At 43.6% G+C, this 11889-nt stretch overlaps 1 protein-coding gene and 1 non-coding gene across 5 annotated transcripts in view; one reads left to right on the forward strand and one right to left on the reverse strand.

Moving 5' to 3' along the window:
• Positions 1-8376, reverse strand: part of FGGY (FGGY carbohydrate kinase domain containing) — a 475385-nt gene extending 467009 nt beyond the window's left edge. For 2 of the 4 annotated variants that reach the window (XM_056122278.1, XM_056122274.1), the window contains exon 1: positions 8257-8376. The gene's annotated coding sequence lies outside the window, so the exon portion shown is untranslated. The remainder of the gene's footprint in view (positions 1-8256) is intronic. The other 2 variants (XM_056122275.1, XM_056122277.1) reach the window with 2 other exon arrangements.
• Positions 8377-11138: 2762 nt separating this feature from the next.
• On the forward strand, positions 11139-11245 carry LOC130031148 (U6 spliceosomal RNA). Its single transcript, XR_008793611.1, has one exon. It is a non-coding gene; the product is annotated as a U6 spliceosomal RNA (small nuclear RNA).
• The last annotated feature ends 644 nt before the right edge of the window (positions 11246-11889 follow it).

Raw genomic sequence — 11889 nt, forward strand, 5'->3', positions numbered from 1 at the left:
AGGGATTAAACCCAGGTCAGCCGTGTGCAAGGAAGGATATGGCTATTTTAAGCCTTCTTTTGTTTGCTGTTTCATGCTTGATCATTTCCTTCCTTTACAGCCTTTACATTTTAGCCTATATGTATCCTTATATTAATAGAGGGGTTCATGAAGACAGAATGGATAATAAAACAAGACCTAACAACCTGCCTTTTTATTATGGTGTTTAGACTGCATTTAATAAAAAAGACCTGTGTTTTATTTTAAGTACACCCTTTTTCTTTTCTAATTGACTCTGTTCATTATTATTTTTCTCTTCTTTCCCATCTTTTTATAAATTTGCTTTTATAATTCCATTTTTCCTCCTCCATGAGTTTTTTAGTATAATTATTTGGAGAAACTATTTTGATATATGTGTGTATCCTTGAAATCATCATACATAAGGTAAAGAACATAGTTAAGTCCCCTAAATAGTTGTTATTCAAATGGTGCTGAACAATTGCTATCCATATGCAAAAATAAATGAACTTTGTTCCATATTTGATGCTGTATAACCAAAAAGTATGTACATAATGGATGTAGATTTAATGTAAAGTCACAAACAATAAAGCTTCTCAAAATGGGACAGGAGACAAAGAGATAGTACAGAGATTTGCCTTGCATGAGGTTAACCCTGATTCAATCCCTTGTACCATAAGTGGTCCCCTAAACACTGCCAGGAGTGATCTCTGAAGACCACCAGGTATGGCCCAAACACCCTAACCTCCAAAAGACAAAACACTTGTGACCTGAGAACAGAGGCCTTCTACGTACAGCATCAAGACCATGATTCATAAAAAAAAAAAATGATTAAACAGACATCAACAAAATTACAAAGAGATCATTTAGATTTCTTAACTTAGAAATCAAGAACTGAACTCTGCAATGGATATCTTAAAATATATAAGGAGCAATAACAAAATAGAATAAATATTTGCGAATCACAGTTGTGATAAAAGAACTTGTAATAAAAAGATACACAAAATAACCTCTCATACTTGAGTACAAAAGCAAACAACACATTGTCACATTATTTTAAATAAAGACTGAATAAACACATTAACCCAGAAAATATGTGCAGGCCAAATAAGCACAGGCAAAGCAGATTAAAATGAGTCGTCTTTGGGGAATTGCAAATAAAACCACATGAGAAGACTGAGTGAGCCTCATTAGGCTGGCTGAAATTAAGAAGTGACCACAGTAGGGGCTGGAGCCAGTCAAACAACCCTGAGTTGCTAAAGGAGGTAAGCTAGCATTATCCCTTGAAATATTGATTGGCTGTTCCTTAAAAAGTTAAATACAGGGCCATACGGAGTTCAGTGGGTAAGTCTGCCTTGCATGCAGTCAACCAGGATTTGATCCTGGCATGACATATAGTCCCTGAGCACTGCCAGGAATAAGCCCTGAGCACAGCTGGGAGTGGCACAAAACAAAATGAAACAAATATTTAAATACACACCTGCCATGCAATCTAGTCATTCCACTTCAACTAGGTATTTAACCAAAAGATATGAAAGCAAACATGGCAGGGAACCATGCAGGTGGAGTCAGTCAGCCCTGGCAACCAGGTCTGAAAGATGGAACCAATGTTCAGCATCAAATTGCCTTTGACACATAGAAAACTGACTATGGGTACTCAGCAGTGGATTCAACCAACATCACAGTGGACCAGATAAGAGGAGTCAGCTAGCCCCGGTGGAATTATACCCCTCATGCATACCCCACACAGAACACAATGTCTCCTGAGACCAGGGCAAGAAACCCAAAACTACTTTGGATTGCTTCGAAAGGGAACAAAGAGAGCACCAAAAAGCTGGTCCACAAGAAGAGTTCCCCAGTGGTCAATGGTCACAAGCAGGGAAGTGGAGAGAATGACTCCTAGTTTGCAACTGGCACAATAAGATGCAGTGCAAAATCTCCACCACAACTAGTGGGTGAAGGTAATAGCCATGAAGACTCAACCAATAGTAACCAGAAATAACGTCTGAATAAAAGTGAGTAAAGTAGAAATGTGGAAGACCTTTAATCAGGTCAAAGAAACAATGAAACAAAAATTTATAAAGCACAAGAAGGAAATTGAAGCTCAAAAAAAGCATAGCAGGTAGGGGGGTTGCCTTGCATGCAGCCAACCACAGTTCAATCTCCATCTCTGACATCTCATATGGTCTACCAAGTCTGCCAGGAGTGATCCTTGAGCACAAAGCCAGGAGTAAGCCCTGAGCATCTCTAGGTATGGCTCCCAAAACCAAACACACATAGACACAGACACACACAGACACACACACACACACACACAGATTTGACAGCTGAAATGATGAGAAAACTACCAGCAAAAATGACAGAACTAAAGAATTTGGTAGGTGAAATGAAAACTTACTGGAAGACGTCAGCAGCAGAGTAACAGTAGCTGAGGACAAAATCAGTGAGCTAAAAGATGAGATAGAGAAAACCTCTAGACAACAGCAGATAGGAAAAAATTCAAAATAAATGACCAGCAGACAAGAAAAGTTTGGGATGAATTCAAGAAGGGTAACATAAGAATCATCAAAGTCCCAGAGACCCCGGAAAGCAATTCTGATGAAGCATTAACGAAAGAAATCATACTGAGAAATTTCCAGAGTCAAAGATACAACCAGATTCAAAAGACCAAGGGTGCCAGCTAAAAGAGACCCAAATAAAGACTCCACAACACATCCTAATCAGTAAGACGAAAGTCATATATGCAGACATAAGACTGAAAGTAGCAACACCAATGAAGGATATCCCATACAAAGGTACGTCCTTAAGATTCACATAAATTTATCAAATGAGACCTTGCAGATCTGAAGTCAATGGGGGGTTATAGTAAAAAAAAATAAATAAATAGATAGATAAACAAAATAATGAAATGAACACCTTGCCCAAAGACTTGACCCAGCCAAACTCTCTCTTTCAGATTGAAGAAACAATACTACACAGAGATAATCAAGCAACACATCAGGAACTTCAAAGACTCAAAACCATGTTTATAAGAACTAAAGGGACTACTTTAAGCCATGGAAAAACTCATTAACAAGCCAAACTTCAACAAAAAAAATGGCATAAAACTCCATAATAATAATTTCACTCAATGCCAATGGAGCGATAGCACAGCGGTAGGGTGTTTGCCTTGCACGCTGTCAACATGGCCGACCCGAGTTCGATTCCTCCGCCCCTCTCGGAGAGCCCGGCAAGCTACCGAGAGTATCTCGCCCGCACGGCAGAGCCTGGCAAGCTCCCCGTGACGAATTCGATATGCCAGACACAGTAACAACAAAGTCTCCAATGGAGACGTTACTGGGCCCGCTCGAGCAAATCGATGATCAACGGGAGGGCCTTTACCTTTACCTTTACCTAATGCCAATGGCCTAAAGGCATCAATTAAGAGACAAAAAGTGGCAGGATGGATTAGAAAAATGAATCCAACATTCTGTTGTCTACAAGAAACACAACTGAATAGTAAGGGTGAACACAGAATCAAAGTTAAAGGCTGGAAAATAGTATTTCAAGTAAAAAATCCCCACAATAAAATGAGAACTGAAGGAACTTTCCATAAAATAGTCAAAAACATTTATCACCAGACCACAGCAAACATTATACTCAATGAGGAAAAACTAAAAGCCTTCCCTCCAAGATCAGGCTCAAGACAATGTTGCCCGTTCTCATCACTTCTATACATCACAATATTGGAAGTAATTAGGCAAGAAAAATATCAAGGGCATATTTAAAAAATGCTCTATACCATCAGAGAATTCATTGAGCTTCCATAGTATATTCCCAGCAATTCCATTCCTGGGAATATATACCCCAAGGACTCAAAAGCACAATGCAAAAAAGATATATGCACTCCTATGTTCGCTGCAGCAATGACCAAATCTGGACACAACCCAAGTATCCAAGAACAGATGACTAGATAAATAAACTCTGGCACACAGATACAATGAAATACTACTAAGCCATAAAAAAGACAAAGTCATGCAATTTGCTGCTATGTGGAAGATTCTGGAAAGTATCATTCTGAGTGAAGCATCATGTTGAGACAGAGAAACAGACTTAGAATGGTCTCTCTCATATGTGAGATATAAAGAAACTTTGTAAGGGAATATCAAATACCCAAAGGGAATAGAAAAAGCAGGAAAATTGATGTTTTTTTTGTTTTTGTTTTTTGCTTTTTGGGTCACACCTGGCAATGTACAGGGGTAACTCCTGGCTTTGTACTCAGGAATTACTCCTGCTGGTGCTCAGGGGACCATATGGGATGCTGGGAATCAAACCCGGGTGGGCCGTGTGCAAGGCAAACGCCCTACCCGCTGTACTATTGCCCCAGCCCCAAGAATTGATCTGTAGTAGGAAGCTTCCCACTTGAGTGGAGGTGGTTCTTGGAGACGGACAGGTTAGGGAAGGGAGCATTAGAACAATGGAGGGGGAAAGTGCCTACCGCAGAGGTGGGCTTTGGGGCAGGAGGGAGACTGGGGACATTCCTGAAGGGTAGTAGACACTGATGAAGGGATTGGTGTTAGAACATTGTACTCCTAAAACTCAATCATGAATATCTTTGTAACTTTGTAATTCACAGTTACCAATTTTAAAAAACGGAAACACGTATCCATGCAGATACACACTATCAAAGTACTTTTGGTTGTGACAGTTAAAAAAGTGGCAAATAATACAAACATTCACCAACAGGTAGAAGGATAAAAATAAATGACAGTCATGTAACAAAATATGACTCCAGAAAAAATAATGAACTCTGTATAACACATGATATGAACATCAAGACAAATATACAAAGTAAAGCCAACAGACACACTAAAAAATATGTATAAGGAGGTTTGGCCAACAAGAAAAGTGCTTGCCTTACATATGGCTGACCTGGGTTTGATCCCCAGCACCCTACAGTCCCCTGAGCACTCCAGGTGTGATCCCTTAGTACAGAGCTGAGAGTAACATTATTGGGTGTGACCCCAAAACAAAAAGAAACTAAAAGATACATATCATATGAAAAAAATCCTAAAAATAAATTATCAATAGGGAGAGCAGATCATTGGTTGCTGAGGGAGGGAGGAAGGGAATAGTCCACTAAGGAAAAGATTTACAAGGCAGCACAAGAACTCTTTAGGGGCCTTAATTATGTTCTTTATCTTGATTATGGCTGGAGCGACAGCACAGAAGGTAGATGTTTGCCTTGCATGCAACCGACCCTGGTTCAATTCCTCCATCCCTCTTGGAGAACCCAACAAGCTACTGAGAGTAACCCTCCTGCATGACAGAGCCTGGCAAGTTCCCTGTGGCATATTAGATACACCGAAAACTGTAACAACAAGTCTCACAATGGAGACGTTACTGGTGCCCGCTCGAACAAATCGATGAACAACAGGAGGACAGTGCTAGAGAGCTATCTTGATTATGACTATGATTTCAAGGAGAAACCATGTCAAAACTTTACAAGTTAGACACTTTAATATGAGGCCTAGTATCCACTCTATAAGGCACGCTATAAAGCTGGGAACAAACATCCCAGTTGAAAAGTCTACCACATTCATTTTTCTCCTCCTAGGTTGGGTCAGAAGATAATCCCTCCCCATCTTCTCTTAAGCTTTCTCTAGTTCCAGGACTGTTCCCCCAACCCATCTCTCCCTTCTGTTACACCATCATCTCTCTTCCCTCAGCAGCAGCCAATGCACTCCCCACTCTGCAGCCAGCATCACTTTCCAACACAAATCTCAGAGGTTGCACCACAGATTCATCCCACATTCCCTCCTTACAGATCCTCAGCTGCTCTCCTACCTTCCCCAGCCTCCTTCCTGGGAGCTACACCTCACCTTTCCAACTGCAGCCACACTGATCAGCCATGAGTCATACTTATACACCTTGGCACATCCATTCCCAACCCCTACCCTTCCTTTTCCAACCTGTTCTATGGAGGCCTTTCAAGGAACTCACTGGGGACATCACCTGCAAACCCTCCTATCAGGCCATTCCCCTTCTCTCAGCTCCTGAGAGGTTTCTGCAAATCAGGTGTCTCCTAAATCCTCTAACCATACACACACAGTCAGACTCAAGTTTGAAAGTAGAGATCTAGTCTTGCTCATAGTTACTTCTCCAGATCATAGTACTGGGCCCAAAACATATGACAAAAATTAAGCTGCCACAGGAAGGGACAGAAGAACTGGCTGGATGACCTCTTGCATGGGCCAGGGTTGATTCAAGAAACCACCTTATAGAAATGAGCAGTGAAGAGGCAAGGAGATCTCCATAGGACATGCTTGTAAAAGAAATATTTCAGAACTTCTGGGGAACGGGGGTCCACTCTGACTTTGGGGGGAGGGGGTTATGGGTAAGATTCAGCTCACATTATCTTCAAAACCACCTGATGGCAGACCGTGATTTGAAGGCAGTGAAATTTTACAGGAAGGGAACCAGATTCCAGGAAAAGACAATGCTCAGACCAAAATGAATACAGGCTGAAAGAAGGTCTCCTCTCCTCCCAGCAAGTTTAATTTCATAGAGAAAGTCACAACTCTCCACCCTCAGGGTGAGTCCCTAATTCCCAGTACACATGTTCCGGGTTGATTTCTAAATGCAGTCTGGGAGGCACACAACCTATCCCTCCCTACTCCACAGGGAATTTCCAAGCCCTTTTCACCCTCCAGGATCTCTTTCTCAATCTGCCTTCTTAACAGTCCTCAAGGTCTCCCACTAGGACTTGGTCTTCTGCTAGTCCTTCAAAGAGCCCAGCCCTTCATCATAGGGTCAAAAGCCAAGTGCATGGGCCTCATTAGCGAGAGAGTCCCAGAAGACCAAGAGGTGGTCAAAGGTCTGATGACCCAGCTGGCAACTGAAAAAAAAATTTTGCTTTTTTAAATTAAGGTTACACGCTCTTGGTGGATCATAGTAAAGGGGATTGGGGGCGGGCAAAACAAAAAGCAGGCAAAACAAAATAAAGCAAAATTCTACAGGCTAAATGACAGTAGAAGAACAAAGGAAGATAGGCAATTTGCAGCTCCGTGGAAGGATCTGAAGGAGTACGAAGCTGAGTAAAGTTAGTTAGGAGAGGGAGAGGTACACAATGATCGCCTTCATATGTGGTATATATCAAATAACAGAAAAGAAATACAATACAGAGGACCATAGAGATAGTATAGTAGGCAGGGTACCTGCCTCATGAGGTTCAATTCCTAGCACCTAACATGGTCCTCTGAGCTCCACCAGGAGAGATCCCTGAGTGCAGAATTCAGTGCAGCCAGAACTAAGCCATGAGAACCACTACATGTACCCCCCAAACCAAAATAAAAATACTCAAAGGCAACAGAAACTGAGAACTGGTCTTTAATAGGAAATATGTCTCTGCAGAGGGCATGATGGGATAGGCCTGGGGAGCTACTGGAACACAGTGGAGGGTGTGGTGTTGGAATTTTTTTTTTTTTTTTGCACAAAACCCCTGTCATTATCAATCTTGTAAATCACAGTACCTAAACTAAAACTTTTAAGTAAAAAACAAATCACAGCCAGTCACTAAAAGAACACTGGCCTTCTTTCTACTGATTTGCAATTCAGAAGCGCAAGCACTTCCTTCTCCTAATTTCCCATTTAAAAAAATTAACCTAATGATGGCTGCTCCCCGGTATCTTAGTCATGACCATGACGGATCCTTTAATTTAGGGACTTAATTTAAGTAAGACATAAGAAGTGCTTTAGTGGAAAAGAGCCAAAGATTAACCATTTCGCATCTTGAGGATCTTTAAGAAGGAAAGAAATGAAGAAAAACAGAAAGATCCCCTAGGCCCTTCTTAGTACCCTGGATAACTGGAACTGCTAAGCATTATAGCACCTAAGGAAATGCACCTCAATCATCATAAGTGACAGGTGCAGGTAACCCTGGCCTTAAAGTACCTTACCTGGACTGATTTTTTTTTTTTAAGGTCCCATAAATGCCTGGGGAAATGCCCTAAAAATGGAGACGAGCAGAGTGACAGGGCAGGGGACCCGGCTTCCAGCACCTCCCTCTGCAGCCTTGGGGTGCCGGGGGGGTAGGGCAGGCAGTCAAGACCCCCTCAGGGGTGGAGAAGTGGACGCAGGGAGTCGAGATGCAGCAGATTGCGGCGCCAGAGACCCCCCCCGGAGAGGTAGAGGAGGAAGAGGAGGGAAGCGTGGACACGGTGCCCGCGCGCCCGCTGCAGTGGCTGGTGGACACGTGAGCCTGCGAGGAGGGTCACTTACTTGTTCAGCCTGACACTACATTACACCTAGAGCGACTCTGCACGCGGCCGCGCCGACCACACGCGCAGCCAAGGGGCCGTCCCCGCGCCTCCGCCGAGCCCGGGTGTAACGCGCGCTCCCATTGGCCCTTCCAACCCGGCCCGGGATTGGCCCGCGCTCGCCGCCTCCGCCGCACCCCATCCGCGCTGCCCTGGGTCCACTAGCGCCGGCGACCGGCGTCGCGATTGGCCTCTAATCCTGGCTCTGGACATCAGAAGGTATCCATCGAGGGGGACTCTGAACAAGTTTCCGGCTTTGGGGGGACTTCCCCGGCAAAACTCACCCACGAAAATTCTGTTCATCGTGAAGTGGCCAGCCCGAGGCTGCTGAAATCATAGCCACGGTCACTAAATTATAAGAATTCCAGAGCTGGTTTGTTTGCTGAAACTTTATGCCATTTCTGACACTTGAATGGACCTATCCAAGCCGGGGGGCAACCCTGTGAAGTGATTTCAGTCTGTATGTCTTCAAAACACATGTGGCCCTGTCTTGGAGCGAGTTAGCATCTGGTGGGGCTTCCTTCACTTAATCCTCACAATTCTTGGCTTCCTGATAGGCTAGACGCTGTTTCCCCTCTGGTCTGTAGACGCAGAGGGGCTGAAACGTTCTTAGATTGTTCTGAGACACACATGGCTGATAGGGGAAACATGGGGAGATTTTTATTTAAAATTCAAGTTATCAGGTGGAGAATGACTCAGTGACTAGTGATATGTATAAGTCTCACATATGTTAGGTCTTAGATTCCATCCTTGGCACATAGTAATCATCCAAGGAACATGATGGGCCCGAGATTTGGAAGATACTTTTACTGAGCTCTGTAAAATTAAGAAAGGGACTTTTTAAGGACATGCTACTTAGGGGGTGACCACTTAAATTTTATTGATTCACCTGTTTGCCATATGGGTTCTATTCACTGTTAGCTACCCTCAGAACAAGCCCATAAGTCAGCCAATGACCTTATCCCTATCTCACAGCTAAGACTTGCTCAGGGGGGGCCTAGGTCATATGATTAACTGCAACTCTGTTAGAGGCCCTCTGGACATTTTGGGGTTATTTTCTTTCATCTACAGCATGCCTTCAACTTTACAATCTCAGCACTTTGTAGTGTGGTCTATAAAAGCAAGTGGTTAATAAATGTAAATATTTGGGGGGATAATGGCCATTAGCTACCCATTAGGTCCCTTACTACTAGTGAATCTCTCTCTCTCTCTCTCTCTCTCTCTCTCTCTCTCTCTCTCTTCTCCTTCCCTCTCTTCATCCCTCCCTCCCTCCTGATTCTCTGATAGGAATAGGTGCTATTCCTATTTCTACAGTTACATCCACACACTCTGTTGCAAATCCACACTATCATCAAAAAGAGAGATATAACAGAAATGGTTCCTGGAGACCCACCAGGAGGCCAGTAAGGGAGCACCACAGGCTCAGAGCACATGCTGAGCTCCCCACCCTGACCATCACCTAGTACGGTGACTCCCAAAGTGTACAATACTGCTTCCAGGATGGCTGGAGTGATAGAGGGCCTCACAAGTGCCTTGGGTGCAATGAGGAGTGGGTGGTCTTTGTTTAAAGAAGATATACTTCTGGGGATGCTGAGGATTTTTTTTTGAAAAGGGGGGAAATAAATAAGTTGAGGCCCCTCCCCCCAAGTGCCACTCAGTGATTTTTGGCCAACCTGGTTGATGGTTGTGTGGGAGAGTTCAAAGGCACAGAGCCAGGGATCCACCTAATGTCTTCCTGGCCCTTACAGTCGTACTTTAATAATCAAAATTATTAGCCTGCTCATCTCTAATGGTCTCAAACATCTCTTTCCCAAAGATGGGGAAATACCTCCTCATCCTTTATACTGCCCCTCTGCCTGCCTACCTTCATCACCCTTCACTCAATAAAACTTTACCTCATACTAGCCCTTGCTGAATGCTGAGTCAGAGGTGAACCGTATGTGAAATACACCCATAAATTGCTGTGTGTGCCCCAGTAAGATTGAAGGGAGGATACTGGAGTCAGGATTTGTACTAGAGAAAGACAGCACACAAAGATGGAGCCATCTGTCCACAAAATATTGCATGTCAAAGAGGAGTTTCTGCTGGTGTTCCAAAAGTCTTTGGTTGCATATAAAAGCATCAGGGGAATGCAAGTCCTCATGATCTCACCAGTTTCCATCTGCAGCACTGCATATATCTTCCGCATTTGGTCTGTTCATCCATTCCCTTCTCCAAGTTTTAATAACCAAGGTAGGCCCTTTGTACCAGATGCTTATTGGTCCCTAATACCATCCAGTGACAGCATCACTGTCTCTTGGCTGTAAGACAGCTCAGTAAAAGTGCTCCATATATGATGAGTAATGACAACAAAGATTAACCTAATGACTCATCAAGTGCTTTTCTGCAACCAGCGAGAGAGAGAGAGAGAGAGAGAGAGAGAGAGAGAGAGAGAGTATTGGGGGCTATTTAAAGACAACAGGCAGAGAGGGACATTGAAAGGGATTCTCTCTCTAAACCGAGTCTAGAGACCAAGTCTCTCTAGACCAAGCTCTACCCACATCCATTGAGCCTGTGAAATGTGAACTGCAACTGGAGGAAGCAGGCCATGAACTTCTCAAGAATAATGTCATTGGGAAGCCAGTAGAGAACTTTGGATTGGATAGTTGACAAACTGGGGCCTTGAGACAGTGCTTATGTGGCAAAGGAAAAACTAAATAGAGTCTGCAGCCTTCCCAAATGTCCCCTTCCCCCTGCTAAGTTGTTTCCTCGAAGGCAGAAGATGAGCTGACTAGCGGGAGTTGAAATCAAATCCAGGCACTGGGCTTAGACCTCAAACTAACACCATGCAAAAAAGTCAGATCAGTGCTCACTTTGGCAGCACATATACTAAAATTGGAACGATACAGAGAAGATTAGCATGGCCCCTGCTCAAGGATGGCACGCAAATTCGTGAAGCGTTCCATATTTTTGAAACTTTGGTACATCTACACAATGGAGTACTATGTAGCTGTTAGAAAAGATGAAGTCATGAAATTTACATACAAGTGGTACAATATGGAAAGTATCATGCTAAGCGAAATGAGTCAGAAAGAGAGGGATAGACATAGAAAAATTGCATTCATCTGGGGGATATAAAGTAACAAAGTATGAGATTAATACCCAAGAATAGCTGAGATCAGCACCAGGAGGATTACTCCATAACTTAGAGGCCAGCCGGGTATCCTAGAGGAAAGGGCAGTTCAGATAGAGAAGGGAGCACCAAATAAAGGATGTTTGGAGGATCCTCCCAGGAGGGGAGATGCATGTCGAAAGTAGACTATGGACTGAACATAACTTAGAGGCCAGCCGGGTATCCTAGAGGAAAGGGCAGTTCAGATAGAGAAGGGAGCACCAAATAAAGGATGTTTGGAGGATCCTCCCAGGAGGGGAGATGCATGTCGAAAGTAGACTATGGACTGAACATGTTTGCCACTCAATGCCTCTTTTGCAGACCACAACACCCAAAAGGAGCGAGAGAACACAGGGGATTGCCCTGCCACAGAGACAGGGGGGATGGGGGGATGGGAGTGGGAGGGATATTATCCATGGTGGTGGAAAATGGGCACTGGTGGAG

The sequence above is a fragment of the Sorex fumeus genome, unplaced genomic scaffold (genome assembly GCF_029834395.1).
Source record: "Sorex fumeus unplaced genomic scaffold, SorFum_2.1 ptg000045l, whole genome shotgun sequence".
In the NCBI taxonomy this organism is placed as follows: Eukaryota; Metazoa; Chordata; class Mammalia; order Eulipotyphla; family Soricidae; genus Sorex; species Sorex fumeus.